Genomic DNA, 26,462 nt, shown 5'->3' with positions numbered 1-26,462 from the left:
TATTATTATTTTATATACAGCCCTATACCCAGAGGTCTCAGGCTAGTCCCACAAGTCCATGAACCACATGCCACTAGGGTATTCCAACTGTTTTAAAGTGATTTTTGGTAGTTTTAAATTAGCTTATTTTCATTTTAAATCTTTTTAATGGTATTGTTTTAACATTTTGATGTTTGCTGCCCTGAGCTCCTTTGGGAGGAAGAGTGGGATAAAAATTTAAAATAGTATTTTGGGGATCTTCTTTTCATCTCAGTGGGAGAACGTCCTCCTCGGATTGTGGACTTTTGGGGCAATCCTGCCTTGGTCTTCTCCCACCACCCCCTGCCCCAGATCAGAGATCTACACGTTTCTTTTATTATATTCCCAACCCTCCTTTCTTCCATCCTGGAACCAAAGGCAGCATCCAGATGGTTCCCCACCCAGGCACTGACCAGACTTCACACCCTCTTGGCTTCAGAAACATGGCGGCCTCATGTAACTTAAGCCCACCTCTGCAAAATCAGAGATTATGTCCCCATCTCGCTTTGGAGTTGTTCTTCAGCCACTTTGCAATGGAAGAACAATTATTGGCACCTCCCTGCCAGAGGCTACAAACTCTGAATATTCTCAGGAACTTCAAGATCTCTGGAACTCGTGTGATAAGAAGGAAAGAAGCACTACTGAAGAAAGGGGGGGCACCCTTGTTTATTTCAGTCCAACAAATATTGCAAAAGGAATAATAACAATTACATCCAGTGTCTTCAAAGCAAGGTGCAGCAAATCCATTGAGGCCTAAAACAGTTATGCATTCTTATTTCTAGAAAAGTGTCTCCTTAAGGAATGCCAGCCTATGAGAAGGGAAGGAAAATGGTGGGAATTGCAGAATGGGCGGAGGATGTTCCTCAAGGGCCACAGGTGGAAAAGGAAGAATGGGAGAGATAAAAATTAGGCAAATTGAAGGCAACAAACCCAGTTTACTTTCAAGAGTCCATGTGGTCTGACTCTCAATGGGTCACCCTTCCTAGAAGGCTGTGGGGACCAGGCTAGAAGTCTCATGAACTGCAGCCAAAAATATGGGGCTCCTTATTTCAGATCAAATTGTGGCCATGCAGCTCCTGATCTGCCTCTTCTTGCTGGCTTCCTCCTTGCCTGTCAGCAGGATCAGTCCCTCTCATCTCCTGTAGAAGAGTCGCTACACCCCATCCCCTCAGCCTCTCTACCTCTTTCTCAGTTCCCTGCTTCTCCATTCCCCCCTTCAGCTGCTTCTTCCTCCCCCTCCAGCCTGTTTCTCAACTCACTGCCCCAGGGCATCATGGGAGGTCCAGGGTGGAGCCCCAGAGAACGGCAGCTGGTTGTCCTGGGACCTGAAGCTCCATGAACCAGGCTGGAGAACTGGAGCCTTGAAGGTATCGGGACAGAAAGAGGGTCTGGAGGAAACTGCCTCAGCAGCTGCCATTGCCACATGGAGGGTCTGAATGCCCGCTGGAGCTCCTCATTCTCTGCTGGGGAAGGGATTGTAGAGGGAAACACAGCAACAAAGAACCAAGAGAAACCATCAAAGTCACTGCAAGTCGTGCTCAATCTCCTCATCCCTTTTTAAAGCTTTTAGTTGCGTATATCTGGCACATTTTTGATTAACACAAGCACATTTCTGAAAATCAGCTGCGAAGCACAATCAGCCAAAATCCATCAGAAAAACATGATTATCCTCAAATTCAAGTTACAGCTGTAGTCAGAATAGAAGGGTGAGAGCCAGGATTAAGAAACATCATAAACAGCATTAAAGGACAGGAGGGGCTCTGAGCCTCTGCAATTCACAGCCAAACTTGGGCAGGCTCCTTCTGGTCTCATCTCACACACTGGGCTGGTATGAAACTGCAGAAATAAAGAACAGGAGTGTTTCAAAGTTAAGCCAACATCATGGTGAGGGGGCGTCAGCATTACAGAGCTCGTGGGAACCCAAAGGGCATCTAGTCCAACCTCCCAAGGAAACCCACCATCCCTCATCATGTCAGATCAGATATGCTAATAGTGTCACCAAAATGGGCCTGTAGAGCAAATGCCTGCAGAGGGCAGCTCAAGCAAGTGAGCCATGCTGCACACTTTGGGGGAATACCAGAAGGACACAAAGCAGTCCTACCAGAAGGAAAAATCTCTTCCAGAACCCAAAATGTGACTCCCTCTTATTGAGATCCTGGAGAGAACCCATTTGTCAGATGGAGGGGATCCTCTGTGGAGCTCAGATGGACAGACAGAATGAGTCACAAGAGCGATTTTCAGCTCAATTGACACTGCAGATTATGTCACTCTTGGAAACCCCAAGATGGGTAACAGAACCTTTCCCCCATTTGGGGATGTTCCCCATGGAGTCTTCTGCAAGAGACCCCCTTTGCCCCCACCTGCACCCCCACTTACCCCTGGCGGAGCTGTCGGACCCCTGGTCACTTGCTGCAAAAGGGAGGAAACACAGGAATCAGGATCCCGGGGAGGGAGATCCCATCCCCCCAGCCCTTCTCCTCCCTCCTTCCAACCCCATCCCAAACCACTCTCAATATGGGGAGGGGTCTAAGAAGAGTTCAGGGACAGGCAGCCCAGAGGCAAGGGGGCTCAAGGACAGCAGTGGGGGGAGAAGCAGGTGATGGAGGGCAAAGAGAGATGGGCACAGCCTGGCATGGAGGCAGCGGGGGACTAGAGCGGGGGTGGGTGCGATCTGGGCAGAAAGGCAGAAGGGGCGGGGGAGAGCAATGGTGGGTTCCTAACACCCAGAGACTAGAGCTAACCAACCAAATCTTTAGCTTCAGGTTCCAGTAATTAAACCACCAGAGACCCCTCTCTCCCCGCACCCTCGGCTCTTCCTCCTGCTCCTTCTTGGAGCCCCTCCCTCAGCTGACAGTCTCTCTGCAGCCTTTTCCTGGCCCTGAGGGACCCCTTGCTGTCCACAGACAGGCTGAGCAGACAGGCTGAAGCTTCCCATCAGGTTCTTGGGCTTAAGGACCAGGCCACCACCAGGTTTGGTATTGTCTGTTTGAAACCTGTTCCTGCTCCATAGTGGGGGGAAATATGTCAGACAGAGAGAGGGGAGGAGTCACTCACTTGAGGCTGCTTTGTAGGCTGGTTTCTTGCTCCGTTTCCCTGTGAAGACAAAAGCAGGTCAGAGCTAGAAGGGACCTCCAGAGGCCACACAATCCCATTTCAACCATTTGACTCTCAGATGCTGAAACCTTCCCAGCAGAGGCTTCTCTTGTCTCTTCCAAACACCTCCAAGGAAGGGGAGCCCAGAAGGGGAGCATTTCAAGGAACTCATTTTACAAAGAAGTAGAAAAAATTGAGGAAATTAAATTAAAAAGTCAACATGGGAACCATGGGAATCCAATCCCTTCACTCATTCCATTTCAGATTATTATTGCACTCCCAGCACACCCCTAATCCTTAAATTTGCCCGGAGAGGGTGGGGGGAAGACATAATGAACTTTAACAGTGCAATTCTAGGCAAGTCTACTCAGAAGAAAGTCCTATTCAGTTCAATACAGCATCCTCCCAGATCAGTATTTATTTATTCATTTACTGAAGATAGCAGGGTGCTTCACAATATAAAAATACAAAATGAGAGCACAAAATACATAATAAAGCAAAAACAAACCAGTAACTCTGCTCCCACAAACAACATTTAAAAGGCCAAAGGCCTGGTTGGAGAGAAATGTTTTTGCCTGGCACCTAAAGATTTGTAAATAAGGCTCCCTGCTAAGTGTGCACAGGACTGAAGGCTTAGGACTGTTTAAAACATCAGGTGGAAAGTGAATTTCCTGAGCACAGAGTGTGCACAAAGCAATGACCAACAGGACTTTTGGTTCATGTTCAAAGGGTGTTTTGTGGGGAGGGGTCTCTGTAGGGATACAAGGGGCAGTTGCCAGGAAGGCTCCACCAGCACATTCCCAGTCGGAGGCCGAGACAGAAGGACACAGGAGAGGCAGCAAACACATCCAGGGTTTACTTACTGCGGATGAAGAAGATGATCCCAGAGATCACAGCGACAAGCAGGATCACGACACCCAGAATGACTCCCACAATGAGCCCCAGGTTGACTGAAAGGGGACAAGAGACATTTTTATTCAGACTGGCGGCAGCAGCTCCCCAAGGCCTCAAGCAGGAGACTGGAGTGGAGGTGCTGACCTATGAGCCCGGGAGGATTTTACGTGTGCCAGGCAGGCCCTCTCTCTCTCCTGACAGGCCAAGGTCCTCTCTGTAGTGGCCCTGATACAAAGGAGGTTTTTCCCACCAGAGTAAAGCATTAGAGGTCTTTAAAATAACTAATTCATTTAAGGAAGACAGTTGACAGGCACATCTGTTTCATCACAGACTCCAGACTTAAAAGCAGCTCTCCTCCTGCTCAGGCGCTTCAGCCTTCTCTGTCAGGACCCTGAGAGGAAGGGATTCCCTCCCCTCTGAGACCCCCCAGAGCCCAGCATTACAGGCCTTCAGGGAAGACACAAACCCTTAGGAAGAAGCATCTTGTGTAGGGTTGCCATACGTCCGGTTTTTCCTGGACACGTCCTCTTTTTCAGACTTAATATGTCTGTCCAGACAAATTTTTTAAATGAGGCAAAATGTCCAGGTTTTTTTGTTTGTGTAGAATCTCTGAAGTCGTTAGCGCTGGTGAGTGAGCCCTGGTCCCCTCTGCCCTGCCTGTGTGAGTCTTTGGCTCAAGGGCCTCTTCCATAATCCTCGCTTGCCTGCCTGTGAGAAGGGGAGTCTGGGCTGTGGGTGGGGATGTGTGTTCATGGGCTCCTGCTGGGGAAAAGGGAGTCTGGCTCTTAGACATTCTGCTTTGGTTCCTGCAGGCGCAGCTTTCCTGGCGGTGTGTGAGAGACAAGCATTACTAGAAACCCTGCTTGCTCTTCCCAGCGGTGTGCGGATGTTTGGGCTGAGTGGAGATGAGTATCAATTTTTGTAGCTGGGCGTGCTTGTGAGGAAGAGCGAGTGAGAATCTTTTTCACTGTGAAGTACAGTCAGTCCGGGGCTCCCTCTTTTCAGTTCGTTGCCCCTTTTTCAGTCACAGAGTGTAAGTAAGTCAGCCATGTGGAGGAGGTTGCATGATTTTGAAGAAATAACACATCTGCCCACATTCTGTGACATCACAACTGCTTGGGCTTAAAGGCAAAAAGGTGGCAGCCAGTTTTTACCTACGACATCCAATTTGAGTTCAAGGCCTATGAGACACTTGCCAGAAAAGGCTGCATCTCTGCAGAAATCTACAGGTTCTGATTCTGTTGCTTCCCTCCAGAGCAGCCTTTCTCAACCTGTGGATCCCCAGATGTTGTTGAACTACAACTCCCATCACCCCTTGCTAGCAAGGCCAGAGCTCAGGGATGATGGGAGTTGTAGTCCAACATCATCTGGGGACCCACAGGTTGAGAACCGCTGCTCTAGAGACACACACAGGATCCATGTGGGGTTCCCCCTCTGAGCTGTGCTGCTGCTGAAGGGAGGAGCTGGGTGGAAATCCCCCTCCCAGAGCCCACCCCTTCCCCTCCTGTCTGTCTGTCTGTCTGTCTCTCACCAGGCTCCTTCTCCCAGGCCACGTCCAGAGGCTTCTCCAGGCTGTCATGCTCCACGCGGCACCGGAAGCGCTCCCTCTCCTCGGGGTCGATCTGGACACTGAGCAAGAGATAGTAGGTCCCGTCCGAGTTGGGGGCGACCAATCCTCGGAGGGTGCCCTCCTGCCAGACCTCCCCGTCCTTCACCCAGTTGGCATCAATCTCCTTGGGGTAGAAGCCATGGACTTGGCAAACGAGGGTCTCCAGGCCGTCATAGTCTGCCTTCCTGGTCACCTTCACCACCGGAGCCTCTGCAAAAAGGGCCACATTGGGGTTAACAGAGAGACATCCACAACGGGAGCCTGGAGGAATCCTGTATTTTTTAAGAGCAGAGGAGCAGGGACCCAAGGGGCAACCAAGTCAGAATCTCACATCTGAAGAAATTAAAAAGAACTGTGAATAAATGGGATTTCCTCAACCTCCCTTGGCATCTTCCCCAGTCAGTGTCTATGCTGGAACTATTTTTAGATGTTTTATCCTTTGTTTGCCAAAGCAGACTCCTTTGGGAGGGAGGGCTGGGTAAAAATTAAATTAATTTGTCATCTTGCAAAGCTCTAACACTACTCAAACATGACAACTTGTGGTTCCAAGATTGTCCCAGGGAGCTGCCTCTAGGCTGAGGGGCAAATTTCACCAGGTCCCCAATGGCGGGATTCTTCCAGATCCTTCCAAGTTGCAAGTCATGAACTGAGGGCAGCTCAGACTGATTCTGTTCCTCTCTTGAGGGGGAAGAAATGCTGGACTCGCTGCTCTGTTTTTCAGGACTTTTCAGCCCAATAGTTAGTGAACAAAGCCAACAGCCCTGGGAAAGACAGAGCTCCTTTCTAGTTCTCCCGCTTGCCCTGAAAGGGTCCCTTGAGGTTGGAAAGGGCCCATCTCCCTTCTCCACGGCAGCCTCCCCTGGAGTGGAAAGGGCAGGCCAGGAGGCCCAGTAAGCCAGCAACTTGCGCACATTTAACTTGTGCACATTCAGCTTTACGCACTTGCCAAAAATATTCTAAAAACCAAAAAGAGGAGGCAGGCGTCTGGGAAAGAAGGACTTTGGCAACCCAATCGCCCATGAATCCAATGTGTTTTGACTATACACAATTTTGGCTTTAGGCAAGATTCGCAGAATGTAACCCTTGTAGCTGTTGTCTGAAGGGGCTGTTCCAGGATCCCACCCGCTTTGCAGTGCCTGGACTGGAAACTCGGTCTAGGAGGGGATGTGACTCTGCTGGGGGGAGAAGGAAGGAAGGAAACCCAAAACAAGACCTCCCCACCCCACCCCCTCACCTGTCCTCAGCAGAACCTCCATCCCAAAGAGGATGATTCCCAGCCTGCTTTGCACATTGTCACCCTTGAAAACACTTTATTGTGGCTTTTGGAGTGAAATCCTCAACCTCAAGAAATATGCTCAGTGTTTCTGGGGCCCCCATAGATGAATTTGCTCAGATCTCTCTAAGCACAGCTAATACATATGTGTCATTCCTCAAAAAGGAAGGGTGCTAGAATTATTTCATTTTTAATTAATGTTCATATTAGCAAAGCTAATAGAGACAGGAAGAAAGCCCTTGATCATTTGATTGGCCCCTGTGCCAGATTCCTGAAGGCGGAAGAGTGGACTGTACCATTTCAAGGCACGGGGTTGGGGAAGATGACACTTCTGAATGTTCCCCATGGAAAAAAGTACCGTATTTTGCGCCCCATAAGACGCTCCGGCCCATAAGACGCACCTAGTTTTTTGGGGGGGAAATAAAGAAAAAAAAATTTATTTCCCCCCCAGGTGCGGGGCTGGAAGAACCAGGTCGGGGAACAGTGGGAAGGCACGCTCTGCCTCCCCGCTGTCCCCCGAGCTTGTGGGGCTGGCGATGGGGAGAAGTGCACCAGTCCCGGGAGGGCAGGCAGCTCTGTGCCGCCATCCTGAGCGGGGCGGGTCTTAGCGCCCCGCTCGGGATGGCGGCTGAGACCTGCCTGCGGTCCCGCGACGGCAGGCAGCTCTCTGCCGCCATCCCGAGCGGGGCGGGACTTAGCGCCCCGCTCGGGATGGCGGCGTAGACCTGCCTGCGGTCCCGCGACGGCAGGCAGCTCTCTGCCGCCATCCCGAGCGGGGCGGGACTTAGCGCCCCGCTCGGGATGGCGGCAGAGACCTGCCTGCGGTCCCGCGACGGCAGGCAGCTCTCTGCCGCCATCCCGAGCGGGGCGGGACTTAGCGCCCCGCTCGGGATGGCGGCAGAGACCTGCCTGCGGTCCCGCGACGGCAGGCAGCTCTCTGCCGCCATCCCGAGCGGGGCGGGACTTAGCGCCCCGCTCGGGATGGCGGCAGAGACCTGCCTGCGGTCCCGCGACGGCAGGCAGCTCTCTGCCGCCATCCCGAGTGGGGCGGGACTTAGCGCCCCGCTCGGGATGGCGGCAGAGACCTGCCTGCGGTCCCGCGACGGCAGGCAGCTCTCTGCCGCCATCCCGAGTGGGGCGGGACTTAGCGCCCCGCTCGGGATGGCGGCAGAGACCTGCCTGCGGTCCCGTGACGGCAGGCAGCTCTCTGCCGCCATCCCGAGTGGGGCGGGACTTAGCGCCCCGCTCGGGATGGCGGCAGAGACCTGCCTGCGGTCCCGCGACGCAGGCAGCTCTCTGCCGCCATCCCGAGCGGGGCGGGACTTAGCGCCCCGCTCAGGATGGGGGCGCAGAGCTGCGCTGGTCCCAGGACCGCAGGCAGCTCTGCAGGGCCACCGGGAGCGGGGCGGAGCTTCTCCCCCGGCTCCCGGTGGCCGGGCAGAGCTGCGCTGGTCCCAGGACCGCAGGCAGCTCTGCACGGCCACCGGGAGCGGGGCGGACCTTCGCCCCGGCTCCCGGTGGCCGGGCAGAGCTGTGCTGGTCCCGGGATTGCAGGCAGCTCTGCGCAACCCTCGGAGCCGGTCTTCCGAGGGTTGCGCAGAGCTTCCTGAAGCCTGGAGAGCGAGAGGGGTCGGTACGCACCGACCCCCCTCGCTCTCCAGGCTTCAGCGAAAGCCTGCATTCGCCCCATAAGACGCAGGCACATTTCCCCTTCATTTTTGGAGGGGGAAAAGTGCGTCTTATGGGGCGAAAAATACGGTACTATTCCTCACAAATAAAAAATATTAGAAGGTAGAAGAGGGAATGCCCATACTCTCTCACCATGTGCAGGATTTCTGCTTCTAGGCCACGAGTGGCTAACCTACAGACTTAGTGAGGTAAATTATCCCACTCAGTAATCAGGATTACACGTGATTTTTTAAATAAGTTCAGTGGTTTTATTAGAAATTGTTAGTGTTTTGAAAATGTCCATTGGGGCACTTTGATACAGTGCCCCGCTCGTGTACAATACTGCCCCAATATACAAGTTTGCATGAAATCTCTAAACTAAGTTCCTACCTATGAAATTTGAAAAGAAAAAAAACTGTTGTTGACTATGTGGCCAAAGTCATTTCTAAATATAATATGACCGATTATCAAGTGTCATTTCTGAGGAAATATCCAGGATCTTGTATGTTTGCCTTCCCCAATGTAGAAGATAAGGCAAGCGTTGATTTCAAGGATGTTGTTTTGCCAAAACCAAATTTCTCAAAGGACACATCTCAAACATCATCTCTATACTTTTTCTTTTAACTTCAGTGGATATAATGTGCAATAAGCATTTTGTTTAAATTATAAGCATTTTGTTTAAATTACTATTTTTTGACTACCTAATGTGAGATCTTATACTTTTTAAAGGGCTGATTATGATCTCTCACAATAAAAATTGTTTTTTTAAATTAATTTTTTGTAAATAATTGCCATTCTCATACAATTTACGCTTTGTATCAAAGTGCCCCATCCACTGTATCAAAGTGCCCTGTAGGTGGAGCAGAATGATACAAAACCCATTTTTTATTCAAGTCATTATATTCTCATTATCTTCTAACTTTAATGGTTCTTTTGATTGCTATTATAATATTAATTATAATTAATTTATGCCATGCATAAAGCAATTTTTTAAATTATTTGAATCATTTTGGTACATAAAATATGAGAGTGGATTTTTCTGCATCAATCTGCCCCACTTTCCCCTACCGAAGTGTAAAGGCAAAAGGTTTTTCTGTATCCTGCCTCAAATCTGTCCATTTCAATTTTCTTTTTTTACTTAATTTAAAATGCATTTTGCTTTCCTGGCCCCTTCCCTGCTGTTTCTTTGTGTCCCCTCCCCCCATTTGTCTTTTGCCATCCCTTATCCTAGCAAAAGGGGCGTGGGGGGCTATTTTTAAGCATTTCTCCCCCAATCATACTCTGAAGTGACCCCCTTTCTCCTCCCAAAGGCCCAAACTTATTTCTGCCGCCCCCACCAAGAAAAGTGTTTGCTGTTTGGTCCAGAAAGGAAGACTGTTAAGGGGGGAGGGGAGCTTGAAGGGAAACTGCCCCACTGAGCCCCCCTCCCCCCTGCCCCCCTCACCTGTCCTCAGCAGAGTCTCATTCCCGTAGTCCAGGTGTCTCTGCAGCCACTCAATGCACTCCTCCTCCAGGTAGGCTTTCGTGTACTGGTTCTGGGCCAAGTCAGGATCCCACTTCCCCTTGGTCGCTTGGGCCCCCGTATCAGCTGCCGTCCAGGTGAGGGTCTCCTTGTCGAAGGCGATGAAGTCTCTCCCGTCGTAGCTGTACTGTAAATACCCTCCTCCTTTGCGCCCGTCTGAACTCACCTCACAGCCGTACATGAACTGATAGGTGTGGATCCCTGGAAGGACCAGAAGAGACCCAGGAGGTCAAGGGGGGTCAGAGCAGCCCCTCCCCCATCAGCAAAAGAGCCCAGGAAAAAGGATTTATTTCCCTCAGACTCAGGGAAGAGGCAGCAGTCAGAGGGGAGAAAAATCAACCAGCATTGTATCTTTCTGAAGGCTCATCCCCATAACACGTTCACTGAGGGAAACGCTACAATCCTGAGCCTATAAAGCCCCCCTTTAATTGCTCCCCCTCTCTCATCGCCTCACACTTTCTCCCCTGCCTTGCAGGTCGGAGGTCACAGTTTGTCTGTCTTCCCCCCCAGCTCTGCTCCTCTGGATCTTGCCCCTTTTGGAGAGACACCTCAGCTGCCCCCCCCGTCCCACCCTAGAAAGGGGGACACCCACACACTGGGGGCCCTTTCAAGAGAGAAGGTCTCCTCTTCCCCTCCATCTCTCTCCCCCCAGCTTCTCACTATCAAGGACCTTTTCCCTAAAAGAAGCGAAGTCTTGGAAGGGCCTTTGGAAAAAGAAGTTTCCTCATAGCCTGGGTGGGAAGGGGAAGCCGCAAGGGGGGGTTGCCCCCCCTTCTAAATGGCCCCCTTCTCAGCAGAAGCCAGGCTGCCCTTGTCAAAGACGGCGGGTCCCTGCATCCCCCTGCCCACCCCAGGGGGCTACCACCAAATCTTCAAAACAACAACAGTAACACAGAAAGAAAGAAAGAAAGAAAGAAAGAAAGAAAGAAAGAAAGAAAGAAAGAAAGAAAGAAAGAGAGAGATAGTGTTTGCTGATGTTTTATGTACATTTTATGGATTTTTCCTGATTTTATTATAACTTTCTAGGTTGTATACTATCTTGATACACTTTTATGGAATGTATATATTATAAATACTTTAATAAAACCTTCAGTTGATCTGTAATAAAAGAAGAGCTGGTTTTCATTAGCCAGTCCATGTCCACCAAATAAATCCTTCCTCAGTGAACACATGATCCTTATACAGTGGTTCCTTGGATGTCAAACGGCTTGGCTCCCGAACACCGCAAACCCAGAAGTAAGTGTTCTGGTTTGCAAACGTTCTTTGGAAGCCAAACTTCCTTTTTTTTTTATAATAATTTTTTATTGCTTTTTTTCCAAGGTCAGATACATCATCAGTGACACAACAAAAGCGATTTTACAGAAAAAAGAAGAAATTATAAAAGAAAATTCACTTTTCCAAATCAATTTTCATAATCAACTGGACTTCCCCAAATCTTCCATCCCCTGCTTTCTTTACAATAAAGATAAACAGCAATTTGATACCTTGTTTTGTGTGTTTTTGTGGTTTCATTTAGTTATATAATCTATAATTTATACTTTTTAAAATCATAACTTAATTTCCCTCATTTACCAATCTCAATACCGAAGCATGTTTTTCCCAAAACCTTAGCAAATTCTCAACATTCATATAACTTATAATGTTTTTGTAGATAGTCCTTAAATTTTTTCCAATCCTCTTCCACAGTCTCTTCTCCCAGATCTCGGATTCTGCCGGTCATTTCGGCTAATTCCATATAGTCCATCAGCTGCGAATGCCATTCTTCCAGCGTGGGTAACTCCTGTGCCTTCCAGTATTTGGCTATAAGGATTCTTGCTGCTGTAGTTGCATATAAAAAGAAAGTTCTGTCTTTTTTTAACACTCTCTGGCCTACAATGCCCAAGACGAAGGCCTCTGGTTTCTTGTGAAAGGTGTACTTAAACACCTTTTTCAACTCATTATAAATCATTTCCCAAAAAGCCTTTACCCTCGGGCATGTCCACCAGAGGTGAAAGAATGTTCCTTCAGCCTCCTTACATTTCCAACATTTATTGTCAGACAGATGGTATATCTTTGCAAGTTTGACTGGGGTCATGTACCACCTGTATACCATTTTCATAATGTTCTCTTTTAGGGCACTACATGCCGTGAATTTCATACCGGTGGTCCATAACCTTTCCCAGTCTTCAAACATAATGTTGTACCCAATGTCCTGTGCCCATTTTATCATAGCTGATTTAACTGTCTCATCTTGAGTATTCCATTTCAGCAACAAGTTATACATTCTTGAAAGCACTTTCGTCTTAGGTTCAAGTAGTTCTGTCTCTAATTTTGATTTTTCCACCTGGAAACCAATTTTTTTATGTGCAGGAAGCTGCGCCTTGGTTTTCGAACGGTTCCGGGAGTCAAATGGGAGTGGAATCAACTGACTTTATTGGAAGGCAGCTCAAACATTCAATACATCCCATTTATTGCTGTGGAAAGAGGTGCCATGGATAAATTTTGACCTCTGTTACTTCAGTCACAACGGGTTGAAATGGAAATATAGATTATTCTGCTCTCATTCAGACCACATAACTGTGGGATGTTCTTATATATGCTAATACTTGTGACTCTTAAATCTGCTCTTCAATTCCAGTATCTGAAGCATTGATGTGGTGTTTTCACTTGGCAGGTGGCATCACCCGGCACCCACTGAGACCCTAGACCCCTGGCAGGGCCCACGGGTGCTGAGGACCCCAGCCCTGTCTCCTCTAGGCCAGCCAGCAGGGTCAGCAGACAGCCATTTTGATTTCCCACAACAAAACCATGGAGAGAAGCCACGTCAGGCACCCCAAGACAGGATGGGAAATGGCAATGGTTGCTCCTGGCCATGCACAGAGTTCTGCTGCTCTTTGTTTTTCCGGGGAGCCTGAGGGAGCTCAGCAATGGAGGAGAGGCTGTCCCAGAGGATACCAGGTTGCTCTCACTTCTGATTTAGGCTTCCCCTTTCATCTCAGGAGCCTTTGGCTTACAGCTGAATTGAGTTTGGGTATAGAATGCCTTGCATTACAGAATCCTCTCTCAACAGAAATCCTGCTTTTCTGGGCTGGATTCATCTAACACAGCTAGTCTAAAAACCAAGTCTTACTTGCACAACTGGGGCTTTCTCCCCATCTCCTTCCCCACAAATCAGCTGGGGGGGGGGGGAGAAGCCCCAGAAAGGTGTGCAGGGGGAGGAGAAGGGAAATTGCTCCCTCTGGGAAGTAGAATTATTGTAACAGTGCTACTCTGGAGTCCTCCCTCTAGAACTACTCAACATATTGAAGAAGAAGAAGAAGAAGAAGAAGAAGAAGAAGAAGAAGAATCTTCTACAAGGCCATGTCCTAAGGTGATATAGTTCTTTTTATGCACTCAAACAATGGTTTGTGGTTGACCTATGCAAACCACAAACCAAACCACAAACCCCACCAGCTGGTCTGGATATGGAGCTTTGGCTTGGAGGGAAGTTGCTCTGTCTCATTGCTTCTTCAGCATAAATTGCTTTCTCCCGCATTTTATAAATGAAGCTCACTCCCCTCCCGTTTCCTCAAGATGGTAAGTGGGATCAATCACGATACACCTATACCTTAAACACTGTTTTTAAATAGAATCAGACAACATTTCCAGGGCTGTCCATGGCACCTTTGAAGTGGCCACCTCATTTGTTTGGGATTTTCTGAGCTAAGCAATTGCAAGAAATGATCAGGAAACGAGAGGCGCCCCTTGGTGACATTTATGGGGCATTTTCCATGGATAGGTGCAGGGGCTCAGGAGGGACCCAATCCCCATTTTTAAAAGGGGGAGAAGCGGAATTCGTAGGAGCCCAAGAGGAAGCCTGCAAGGCTAGGCCAGGCCTGATCCCACTGCAAGAAAAGCAGACCTGCCCATTGCAGCGCTGGCTTGCTCTCAGCTGACCCCCTGGGTTTCTTCCTTGCAAGCCTGACAAGGCCAACGAAGGCCCCAGAGGGCTCTGGACACACTCAGGCTGACCCCTTTGGCAAGGCTCCTTCCACCTCCATTATTCTGTGTCACAGGTGGGGAATCTCTTTTGCTTCAGGGCCAGATCCTGATCAGGATTGTCCCCAGGGGCCAAAAGGGGCAGGGGGCTGAAGCTGACATCCTAGCATAGCCCACCCGTCCATCTCACCCACCTTCCAAAAGCGCTTGAGGGGGTTTCCAAGCACCCAGCAGGGGCGCAGCCTCTTGGGAACTGCAGCACAAGGGGCACTGCCTGTCTTGCACTCAGCACTGGGAAGCTGGCAAACTGCTTCTTTCTCATCTCCAGGGGAAGCCCGTCATTTCAGCCACATTCTGACGCAAATCCCCTCCTGAATCCGGAACATGAAGTCCTGCCAAACTGAGCAGGATTTTACTTCTGCTCATGGGGCAAATCCTACCCCCTGGCAGGCCAAGACTGGCCCACAGCCACAGGTTCCCCACCCCCGTTCTGTGCGGACATTATCGCTTGCCACTTGGGTCCCTGCAACATGGAATAGTGGCTTCAGCTGCATGGAGACTAGACGTGTCTGTTCCAGGAAACAGGAATCTTTGGGTCCGTTCCCTCTGTCCCTGCCCTCCATTCTTATTAATGGTAAGAGCTGCTCAACGGCGGAAAGGGCTCCCTTGGGAAGTGGTGGACTCTCCTTCCTTGGAGGTTTTTAAGCAGAGGCTGGATGGTCAACTGTCATGGCTGCTTTCGCTGAGATTCCTGCACTGCAGGGGGTTGGACTAGATGACCCCTGGGTTCACTTCCGACTCTACGATCCTATGATTTTTTGAACTATTATAGAATTCTATTTGATTTATGCTGAAAATTATGCAGAGAAAAAATCGCAAACGTCATTCTTAGGAAGTAAGCTCTTCCAGACACCTTAGGACTGAACTGCTTGAAGTGGCCTTAGGGTTAGTTAAGCCATGACAGGACATAAGAACAGCTTGGCTGGGAGATCAGAGGCCCATGGAATCTGATTTTTGGTGCCTGCTAAAAAGATTTATGTTTAGGCAAGCCTAACCAAACACATAGATGTCAATGTTTAAACCTTTTTTCCTCTTAATCTTCATTTCCAAAAATGTTTTAATTGTTTTTGTCTATTGTTTTAAACTGTATTTACCAATAATTTTAGTATTTCATGCAAATATTTTAATGCAATGAAGCGGTATATTATTAGACAAAATAAAATCTTATTAGACAAAAATAAATACAATGAAGAAGGCTCTGCCAAATGTTGATAAACTTCTAGTTCCAATATGAGACTCTCAAAAAATGATAAGGAGCAGGAGGATAACATGTTTGTCTGTTTAATTGATTTGGAGAAGAAAACAGGGTAGGATTTCTCCAGCTAATCATTGTCATGTATTGTTACACCACTAGATAAAAACACTTCTCTGAAAAGAACTTTTCTATTGATAGGAAGAGAAAACTTTAGATGAGAATTGGGTCTTTAAAATGTTGAGTGTCTGATGTAGAGCTAAATTAAGGATTATCCTCAAGCACATGCAATGCCAACTCCCACAAGACTGCATTTCAGCGAACAAACAGGACTCTTGAAGCACCCTCTCTGGGCGTTACACGTGTGCAGGGGGCAAGTGCTGTGAAAGGTGTTGTGGTGCTGTTAGGGGTAAAGTCCTGAAGCAGGGAACCTGCTTAGGAAGTGTGGAAGTGGAGAAGCCTGGAAGGTAAAGGTGCAAAATCATAGAGAGATCTCCCTCCAGACCCAGCAGAGGCTCCCACTTCTGAGGTTCTGCTCCAAAATTGCAATTGGAGGGGGAGTCACTCAACTTTGGGGCTAGACACAAATGCCCCACCCTTCCAGAATGCTCGCTACTTTCACACAATTAATGTCTTAAAAGAATTTTGACATTTCAGAAGAAAGTTTTAAAAACAAAAATGTGTGCCAAGAGGCTTTTGCCGGATGTCTACCAGCTTTTACTGAGTTTAGTGATTCCTGTCATAACAGTTCCAAGGCTGGATGGGGCAGGGGGGGAGGTGTGGGGGCCTTGGGGGCTCTGGTCCACCACCCCACTTCATGTATTTGCCACTCTGACCCCCCAAAACCCAGTCCATTTTTGTTCCTTAAAAAGGCTTCTCTTTCAACACTGTGCCAGGGAGTGGGAGGGGCTTGGTGATGGTCAGATGGGTCAGCCAATCAGCACCTCTGTCTGGGCAGCTGGCTTCTCCTTAAACAGGACCAGAACTCAAGGCTGGCTTGTCTCAGCCTCAGGATCCCCACCCTCCCCCCCTCCCAGAGGAAAATGAACTAGACAGATTTCCACTTCAGAAGGCCTAAGCCAAGCCTAGCATGGAAGGAGGGCAGGCAATGGAGACATTTCCTTGGTAGGATGTGCAGGTCCAGAGAGTGTCACACTGGGGGGGGGTGTCTTTGCCCTCCAAGTCTCATTCTCTGTCCCCCACCCCACCCCACCCCATCCCAGCCCCCATTAAGACCTTCATTAAGGGAAGGGGAGATGCCTCTGCCCTGGTGGAGACCCCTACCCTCCATTTCCTTTCCTCCCAGCAGCCCCCTCCCCGCAATTCTGGCCCTTGGAGGAAATGTTATTGGGGGGGAGAGAGAGGTGTGACTCTGTTTCTCTCCTGCCTTCCACTCACCTACGCTCTGGTTGTAGCGATTCCTTGCAATTTCCAGGTTCTCCCTGAACACCAGCTCAGCGCCCTGAAATATCTGAGTGCTCCTGTGCAAGTACTGAGGATCCTCCTTTTCCACCTTCCTTATCCAGGGGACGCGAGGAAGCGCCTCTTTGGTGTCACTGTCGTACTGAACAAATTGCTGGTCATCCACGTACCCCACGGTGATGAACTGGGGCAGCCCCTGGCCAGGCTCAGACACGGCTGTGTAGAAGTAGCGCATGGAGTGGGAAGTGGAGTCTGGAAAGGAAGAGAAAAGGGGGCAGAGAGTTAGGGGTCCTGCAGATGAAGGCGGCATCCTAATCCTGCTGTATTACAGGCAGCAGCCCTAAATTAGGAGATACAAAGATCAGCAGAGTTTGGGGGAGTTTGTAGACCTGCCCTTAAACACAGAGGAGGCAGAGCAGAGGCAGCCTAAGAATCGGACAGTTGAAAAGGGGAGAGGATATAAATACAAGTAACAACAACATTAGCCCATGGAGCAGAGGGCAAGAAAAAGCTCTGCCAGGCAGCACTAAATTTCTGCATGTCTCTGCTGAGGCCCCATGTGAGGGAGAGAGGCCAGCCCCTCCCTTTTGCCAAGGGGGCAGGAATTGCCCCCCACTTGCAAGCGCCAAGCTGATGAGAGCTCCCACAACATGGTCTGAAGGCTCAGGATGCAGGCACCGAACGGAAGCTAAGCAGGCTCAGGTCTGGGAAGTGGATGGAGGGGAGACCAGATGAAGCAAAATCCATATATTGGGAGAACAGGAAGCTGCCTCCTCCTGGGTCAGAACACTGGTCCAGGTAGCTCAGAGTTGTCTGCCCTGACTGGGATGGTTCATATCTGCAGAAACGGGCCTAGGGAAGCCACTCCCTTAGAGCCGCCCCACCATCTGACCTTCTGGAGCCATGCACTGAACAGGGCTGACCTGGGTCTTGCTTCCTGGGCTCTGGGAGGCTTTGGAAAGATCTCCTGGGAACTCAGGAGAGCCCCACAAGATCCTGTGGGAACCTGCCAGAGTCTGTTATGCAAGGCAGAGGGCTGCAAAGCTCTTTCGGTACTGGGAAAACCTTGCACAAAAAGAGCTCTCTGCCTTCTGCATATATAATTTGTGTGGTTCCACCATACAGCTGAAGTCCTTCAAGTTAAATGCATTCCAGTTGCTGGTTTCCTGCACTTTCCACCAGTTTTCCAGGGAGATGTAAAGTTAATTGGCCGGCAATTTCCGAGATCCTTCCTGGATCCCCTTTTGAGAATCGGTGCTTAAATGATTCAATGCTGCAATCTTTCAATGGTCTGAGCTGCCACCCACAGAGCGGGTTTCCCACTTGAGAAAGAAGGCCCCACAGGGATAGCAGGGGCAGGAGGGCAAATGCAACTCTGGGGTCAGGTCTCAACATGTGCCCCCACATCCCCTTTTCCCCCACTTGCCCCTTCACGAGAACACAGGACGGGGGACAGAGCTCTGGCCACCAGGGGGCCTAATGAGTCTCCACAGCAGATCCCCATCAGAAGCAATTAACTTTTGTTCATGTCCATCAGAAGATTTTGCTGTTTCTGCTCACTCACCATACTCCTTACCCCTCTTCCCAAGTCACAGTGAATGTGTACTAAGGGGGCTGTGTGCCTACTTTGCACATGAGGAAAGAGCCAAGGCTCCATGGTACTTCTCTAGGGCCACCATTGTGCAGGGTACAGAGAGGGCCCCCCAATACAGCTGCAGCCCCTTAATTCCCACCCTTTGGGAGGAAGGTGGGGATATAAACTCAATTTTAAAAGATGACTCTGTCAGTACCAAGAAAGGCCTCACAGATTTGGGCATAAGGATGGGACCTCCCTTCCAACACCTGTCCCATTCTCTGCCTAGAAATTAACCAAGACCCACAGAGGACTTGGGGTGGGAGAGAGCTGATCACAGGCTTTCAGCATCATACCTGGGGCTTCTGCCCCCACCAGAACACCCCCCTCTGAGGGAAAAGCTGAGTCGAGTTCAGCGAGAGATGGGGCATTTCCGTGGGGAAAGGTAGAGGGGCACAGTGCTAAAAGAGGAAGAGGAGGCTATTCCTGTTTAGCCTCAGGTAGCAGAAATGGGATGTATAATTATTATTATTTATTGAATTTATATACCGCCCTTTCTTCTTCTAAAGCTTACCAAAACTGGATGTCAATGAAGACATTAAAGAAAATACCACCCTATACCTGGAGGTCTCAAGGCGGCTGACAGAACAAAATCAAAATATAAATCCACAAAATATTCAATAATAAAAAAGCCAATACCCCCCCCACAGAAACCCCATACACTTTTAAAAGGATGTCAATCAAATCAACCAAAGGGCTGGTTAAAAGGGAATGTTTTTGCCTGACTTAGTCAACAGGTGAATAATGAAGGTGCCAGGCAAACTTCCCTGGGGAGAGCCTTTCACAGACAGGGAGCCACTGCAGAGAAGGCCCTGTTCTCGCATTGATGCCACCCTTCGCCCTCCGGACCTCTAGAGGAGGAGGCACAGGAAGGAGATGATCTCAGGGTCCAGGTAGGTTCATAGAGAAAGAGGTGGTCCTTGAGGACCCTGTGAAAATTGTGTTGAATGCACTTTGGGCAACTTCACCCTCAAGGAGGAAGAAGCCCGCTTGGGTTTGGCCAGTGACTCATCTCAAAACAACTAGGAAACTAAAATAAAAACCATAGACAGGACTCTGAGGGTCCAGCCCCCCTGCGATGATGGCATCTCGACTGCAGCATCCATGGCACATGGCCATACAACCTCTGCTAACAAACCTCCAAGGAAGTAGAATCTACCACCTTCTGAGGGAGATCCACTGTGGAAAACAAAGTTCAAGGAAGCGAAAACCTGCAAGATGAGTTTGCTTGGATTACATACGCCATGATGGTTGGTTTGGTTTCCTTTCAGGCAAGATCAAATGGGACCCACTTCTAAGACCCTCCCCTCCCAGGGCAGGGGCTCCCCCCACTTCAAACCACAAGAGCTCAGAGCAAGGCTGCCTCTGGTTGTGGCATCTGGCTGAACAACACAGGCAGTTCTGCTCAGTGGTCGGGAGACAAAGAGCCACAAAATGAGGAGGAATCTGAAGGAACCAGTGGTCTCCACCACCCTTTGCCCAGCCCTGTAGCACAGTGAGGGGGCAGCCCCCCATATGGAGAGGGTTCAAGAGAGAAATAACAGTTCTTTAGTTCTTAAAGCTTTTAAGTTACATTGAGAATTTTTATGCAACAAGCAACTTTTAAACTAAAGACAGTATTATATTCACACCATTTTCCATTAGAGAACCACAAAAGCTATTTACAATAACGATTCAAGTAGGTAGCCGTGTTGGTCTGACGCAGTCGAAATTAAAAAATTGTCCAGTAGCACCTTAGAGACCAGCTAAGTTTGTTCTGGGTACAGTACAGTATAAGCTTTCGTGAGCATGCACACTTCTTCAGATACACAGTGTACAAAACGTAGTGAAAGGGGCAGTACAGAAATGGCACAGAGGAGCCCCTGCATAATTCACAAAATCTACATTTTTGACAGGCAACAGGAAGGGGGGGGGGTTTGGGGGGGTCAGAACTGTAAAGCAGGCAAACTTGATTATGAATGTGGCTGTGAAAGGGAACTCCTGAGCAAAACAACACTGGGAATTGCGGGTGGGGACTCCTTATTCAGACACACACACACCCCGCAATGAAGTCAGCTCTACACCCGTCCAGCTCCCACCCCCAGGCTGGTCTCCTGAGTGTTTAGCTGAGTTTTCAGAGCGGCTGAGGGTTAGAAGAGGGAAGGTAAAAAATAGAAAAGGAAGGACCTGTACTCTGTCTCTCTCTCTCTCACTCACACACGCACACAGACAGACCAGTGTCAACACAAAGCTGCGGGGGGGGGGGCGGGACAGGCGAGTCACTTTCCCCCCCATTAATCCTGCCAACACCTTCAAGCTTTGTTTAATTCTTTGACTGAGCTTACGAGCCAAGGAGTGAAGCGGCCCCTGCCCCGGACGGCATACAAAACAAGCCAAGTCTGGGAAACAGATGTCTGGGAAGGGATCCGGCTCCACTTCGGGCAAGAAACCCCCCCGATCGCCCTTTCAGTGCCCACGAAATGCAATTCACAAAGTCTCATGTGTCCAGTTCCCCCCCCCCCGCCCCAGAGCAGAGTCCTCACCTGCGCAGTCCAGGAGCAGCAGCAGGTGGGCAGCCGCCCCCAGGATCAGGGGGAGCCAGCGGAGGAGGAGGACCCCCATCTCCCCCCCAAACGAAGTTCCTTTTTCCTCCTCTTACTCCAGCGACGTCCTTCTCCCTCCGACTCCGAGACCCGCTCTCTGCCCCGCCTGAGGAACCAGCAGCAGAGCGAGCCCGGATTGGGCGATGGGAAAATATTCCGCCAATCAGAAATCGGAGCGCAGATTGCGGCACCGGTCGCCAGGCAGAACTCGAGGCGCAAGTTTGGGAGCGAGGCTGGAAAGGGAAAGAGAAAGTGATTGCAGCTCCTCGCTGGGAAGCGCCGCCTCCCTCCCTCCCTCCCTCCTTCCTCCCCCCGGCAGCTCTTCCTGCCCTGCCCTGCAGGGAGGGCGGAGGGGGTTGCCAGGGGAAGACCCCAGATTCAATCCCCGCATCTCCAGTGGGGGTGTGTGTCTGGGAATCCCCATCTCAGAAACTGGGGGGAGGGGCGATGAGATCCCTAGCAAGGTGGACTCGTGGGCTGAGTCAGTGCAATGCAGCCTCCTGGGACCCTCTAAGTCTGCAGGCCCAGGGGAGTTGGGGGTCAGGGAGGCCCCCTTTGCACTCTCAGCAAGACCCAGCGGCTGCCCAGCCTCTTCTGGAAGGCCCTGAGCCCAGGCTGGGTGCTTGGCCCAGAGAGTGCTTGGCCCACATCCCACTGCCAGAAGCCTGAACGCTTGAAACCTGAGCTAAGCATGGGACACACAGAGAAGCTGCTGCCTTTTCCAAGAAATCAGGAGACAAGTAGTGGCCGCTCCATGCCCAGGTACAAGGAAGCTTTGATTTAAGGGGGGGGGGGCTGTGAAGTCGGAAGGTAAAGAATTATTTGGGAATTCTCTTTTCCCCAAGCTGCATGATCTCTATCATCCCTATTTCCCCTTGTCTGATGCCAAAATAGTATTGTGAGTTTATGGGGTGGTCTTAGTCTGCAGGATGCCTGAGTCCCTTCTGATTCCTGGATCCAGTCAAGGTTGAAATCTAATGGAGGGATCCATTGTTGAACTATCTCGGTGAGATGATGGCCGTAGATGTCACCTAAGCCCCCTCACTAGTATAACCAAAGAAGCCCCTGTGAAGAAGGAGGCTGGCTGTTTTGAGGGGGGGGGGTCTCCAGGACCCACTTTGGGGACTCAATGGGCTCAGTCACCTCAGGGACGTCTTAAGCTTCACTTTTAACCTGCTCCATCCAGTTTTTCCTGGACAGGGATAGTCTGCCCACAAGGATCCATGTTCTGCTCACCTCCTGACAGGATTATTGCAATATATGTTGTTTTCCCCCAATTACAGTAGGGAGGCTTCAGCTGCTACAAGATAAACCTGAGAGGATTTTCACTGTCACAGCTCATTTGACCAAATCTCACCAGGGCCAAAAGACCCTCTGCCTGTTTGTCTGGTTCTGAGTTCAAAATGAAGGAAGGTGAGGAGAGGTGACCTCACCTAGGCCCGAAGTCACCCCCCCCAAAGCAGGCTCAAAGCTTCTCAAAGCTTTTCAAAATCATTTTCTCAGCAGCTAAGCATCAGAAACATTCCGCTTGCTGTAACTAACAAGATTGCAACAAGGTAGAGAACAGAGGCCATTGTCTTCTCAGGCCTTTCTCAGAACCACATTGCAACTTGCTTTCTCTCCGGGAACCATGCCAAAGCACAAGAATGAAACAACGGGAACACTCTGAAAACCCCCTCACCCCTTTCCTGCCAAGAGTCCACAATAGTCCCAAGACAGCTTTCTGTACATGCTCAGGAACCTCAACATGGGGCAGGACTCCTGAGGGAGGAGAAAGGAGGAGGGAACTAGAAAGGGGTATATATGCTTGTGCACATCACTGTGAACTCGTGCATGCTTTTTGTGACTTATCACACTTGCTCCTTCTACCAGTTCATGGATGGTAGAAATAAAAGCCTTTTCTCCAAAACTATTCCTTGAGTGTCTGTTGACACCCACTTCCCTTTCCCAGGCGCAATATTTTTCCCACCCGAGGGCAAAGCCTCATAAGGCTACAAAAGTGCTAGTCTTGTTTTAGAAAGTCCTCGGTGGCTTGAGGCGCCTTCTGCTCCCCTGCTCTCCTCTGTGGAGACTTTTCTCCCTTTCCTTTCCCCTCTTCGTGGAGGTGAAGTGGGCGACAACAACAACTAATGGCCAGGAGGAAAATGTTTTTTTCTTCACAGACTCTCTAAAAAGTTTTCAGGACTTCAGACATTGTCTGTAGCTCTGTTTTCCTGCTGGGTAGCTTTATTATGTGGTTTTAAACCACCCTTGAACCAATTTAGGGAGATGGTGGCATGAAGATGAACAAATAACAGAGCAACTGCTTGAGGCAGCCCTTCCCAGGAAGGAGGCAGCCATTTTGTCTCCGTTTCTGCTTCACTGCCAGCCCTCCACAAAATGGCTTCCGTCCCCGACAAGCAGGCCGGGTGGGGCTGCCTCAGCCTCCCGCTTCCCTCCCTGCAGAGGAGACCTTTGGTGCAAGGGAGAGCAGCCAAGCAAGGCAGAAACCGAAAGCCACAGCAGCCCACAGATCAGGTTGCCTGACTGGGAGATCGGCAGGCAGAAATGTCGCTCAGGGGAAGACGTTTTCTCTCTCAGCACCCAGATGGCTTTGGCATTTCTCCCTCTTGGCCTGGCCTGGGCCCCCTCCAGCCTTGGAAAGACCCGTCTCCCTCAGCATGCAAGACAAAACCCTGAGCCTCCCCAGCTCTCTTCCTCAAGGCCAAGTGGCCAGGACTCCTGGGTCCCCTCTGGGAGGAGACTCGGCAGGAGCCAGGACTCCTGGGTCCCCTTTGGGAGGAGACTCGGCAGGAGCCAGGACTCCCGGGTCCCCTTTGGGAGGAGACTCGGCAGGAGCCAGGACTCCTGGGTCCCCTTTGGGAGGAGACTCGGCAGGAGCCAGGACTCCTGGGTCCCCTCTGGGAGGAGACTCGGCAGGAGCCAGGACTCCTGGGTCCCCTTTGGGAGGAGACTCGGCAGGAGCCAGGACTCCCGGGTCCCCTTTGGGAGGAGACTCGGCAGGAGCCAGGACTCCCGGGTCCCCTTTGGGAGGAGGCTCGGCAGGAGCCAGGACTCCTGGGTCCCCTTTGGGAGGAGACTCGGCAGGAGCCAGGACTCCTGGGTCCTGTTTCTGGCAGGCAAAAGGCGTCTTCCTCTCTAGCTGACTCTGCCTTCAAAAAATGAGTATTTCTATCCAGGTGGCATTCATGTTCTCCTCATAACGGCCCTGAGAGGCCCAAGGTCCCTGAGGGAGCTTCATGGCTGTGTGGGGATTTGAACCCAGGACTCCCAGGCTCCCATATCCCAGTCAAACCACAGCCCCACACTGGATCCTTGTAGGCTTCTCCACCTCTCAAGACCAGGCCCTGCAGGGACATCTCTCCTGACATTGTTTTTGTCCCCTTCTTGGTATTGTGTGGAAACTGCAACAAGTCTTCTTGCCCCTTAAAGGCTAGCAAATAGATGGCGGCATAAAAACGTCCTTGGTGTGGTTCTCCGTTCCAACCTGGATTGTTTCCCAGGGGACTCTGGCCCCTTCTGCCTCCCTTAGCAACCTCTGAGTCACGTGGGAAAGTCCCAGGGCAGTTCCCAGAACAAGGCCTTTTTATTTTTAATGTTTGTTTTCATTTTTACTTATAACAAAATGTTTGTTTTCATTTTTACATTTTACTGAGGGTGCAGTAAACAGTCTTTGGCAAGTTCCAATAATCTAAATTTTGTTTGCATGCCAAGCTAGCAAAGGAATCTCAAGTGACAGCATCTCAGGCTGCTTGACTGACATTTCTCACAGGAATTGAAGAACGGAGGCAGATTTCACTGAGAAAGTACTCATCCTTCATTAACAGTGGTGTTTGTGTGTGTTTGTTTCCTGTCCTCACGCTCTCTCTCTGCCACAAGACACCCTCACCCATTTCTCCACAGTCCCTAGTTGTCTTTTCTCATTTTCCCCTTTTTGTGATCCTCCGCTGCCCCCTGCCGGCTGCTTTCTTCCCCAGCTGCAATGGAAAACAGGTGATTTCTAGGAAATCCTTCAAGGGACCAATTGAAGAAAGTCACGGGTTGCAAAAAAAAGGTCACGGTTCCCCCATATGTCACAGCTTTGGAATCGGTGCAAGTGGGTGTACGCCTACCTATGGTGTGGGAAAGCGGAAATATATAAAAGTTTTATAAATCACGTAATCAGAAAAAGCCTATTTAGAGTATGGGGAACGTATAAATACTTATTAGAAAGAAAAGCACCACTGTGGAAGCTACAACCAGGAAAAGAATGAATATGGATAAGCAGTGGTTAACTTACAGTGAAATATAAATATAAAAGTATTATCAAATATGTACAAACTGCTGTTGGAGTGGGAAACGAAAGAGGAATTTGTGATATTTAGCAGGATTAAGTGGGCACAGGATGTGGGTCACAAAATCGATCATGAATTATGGGGAAAGTTGTGAAAAATAAATATGAATTTAATGGCAAGTTATGCGATAAAAAATTGTATGATGAAAATGGCCCACAGATGGTATTTAACACCCCACCAGAATGACAAAAATGTCTAAATAAGAAAAAGGTATATTTTGGAAGTGTAATGAAATTGAGGGATCTTTTATTCACATGTGTTGGTCGTGTAAAATAATTAAGGGATATTGGGAAATGATATAAAATGAATTTTAAAAGAAACACCTGAGAGTTTCCTTTTGGGGATGGTAACAACAGAGGTCCCCCCCCAAAACAAGAGAGTTTATTACTATGCGCCACTGCCAGTTAGAACCTTATTGGCACCAAGGTGGAGAACAAGAATAGCACCCACTCAGGAAGAATGGCAGTGTAAAATGTTTGAATGTACTGAACTAGCTGGTCTGACGAACAGGATAAGAGAAAACAGATATAAGGAAGAATGGATAATGCCTAGTGAATATTTCAAGAACTAGTATAGAGGAAGACATAGCTTAGCAGGTCTCGTATAAATCCAGCAGTTGAAACGGATGAGAGTATTTAATAGATAACAAATTGGATGATTAAAAAGATGTGGATTACGCAGAGTAGTAGAAAAGGAAAGGAACCAGGAAAAGTGTGGAAGGAAAGTCATATGATATATGTATACATGCTGTATTTGGTATGAAGTTGTAAGTGGGACGAGGAAAGGAGAGGGGGGTTAAATATGCTCTGTTCCTGTTTATGAAAATGCAAATGATTTTTTTTAAAAAAATTGATCCCCTCTCCACGGAGGCGTTTTCAAGGTGGGCACCCCCCCCCCACCGATGGAGGAGCTGCTCAAATGTTAACATACGTCTCAGTCTACAACCTTCTAAGATTATACAATAAAATTATAATGGTACAGGAATAATAATTAGGAGTGTTTTGCAATCATCAGTGCAGTTCTCCATGGGTTTCCCAGATGTTCACGCACAAATGATTTTGCAGCGCTCCAATGTCGCCTTAAGTTGTGTTTTCCGTGAAGTCCCATTGTACGTAGCAAAACTCACACACCAAGGCCAGCCCAATACGTTTTGACACCTGAGGCCGGCCCCCAAATGGCATCCCACTCCCCATCAGGAAAGAAGG

General features: G+C 49.5%; 1 long non-coding RNA gene and 1 pseudogene across 2 annotated transcripts in view; one reads left to right on the top strand and one right to left on the bottom strand.

Moving 5' to 3' along the window:
* The window catches only part of LOC310702115, a 30,319-nt gene continuing 3,857 nt past the window's right edge, over positions 1-26,462 (top strand). Inside the window, exon 1 of the long non-coding RNA XR_014523257.1 lies at positions 1-1,298. This is a non-coding gene — a long non-coding RNA (uncharacterized lncRNA). The remainder of the gene's footprint in view (positions 1,299-26,462) is intronic.
* On the bottom strand, positions 667-22,120 carry LOC310701675 (major histocompatibility complex class I-related gene protein-like; annotated as a pseudogene). Its single transcript, XR_014530140.1, has 9 exons — positions 22,097-22,120; positions 20,864-21,156; positions 16,685-16,960; positions 10,000-10,278; positions 5,537-5,824; positions 3,975-4,061; positions 3,073-3,111; positions 2,395-2,427; positions 667-1,854 (listed from the first exon to the last, which is right to left on the bottom strand). The product of XR_014530140.1 is annotated as a major histocompatibility complex class I-related gene protein-like (transcript).

The sequence above is a fragment of the Podarcis liolepis genome (assembly GCF_965112155.1).
Source record: "Podarcis liolepis genome assembly, chromosome: 2".
Lineage (NCBI taxonomy): Eukaryota > Metazoa > Chordata > Lepidosauria > Squamata > Lacertidae > Podarcis > Podarcis liolepis.
This window is presented reverse-complemented; position numbering and strand designations above follow the sequence as displayed.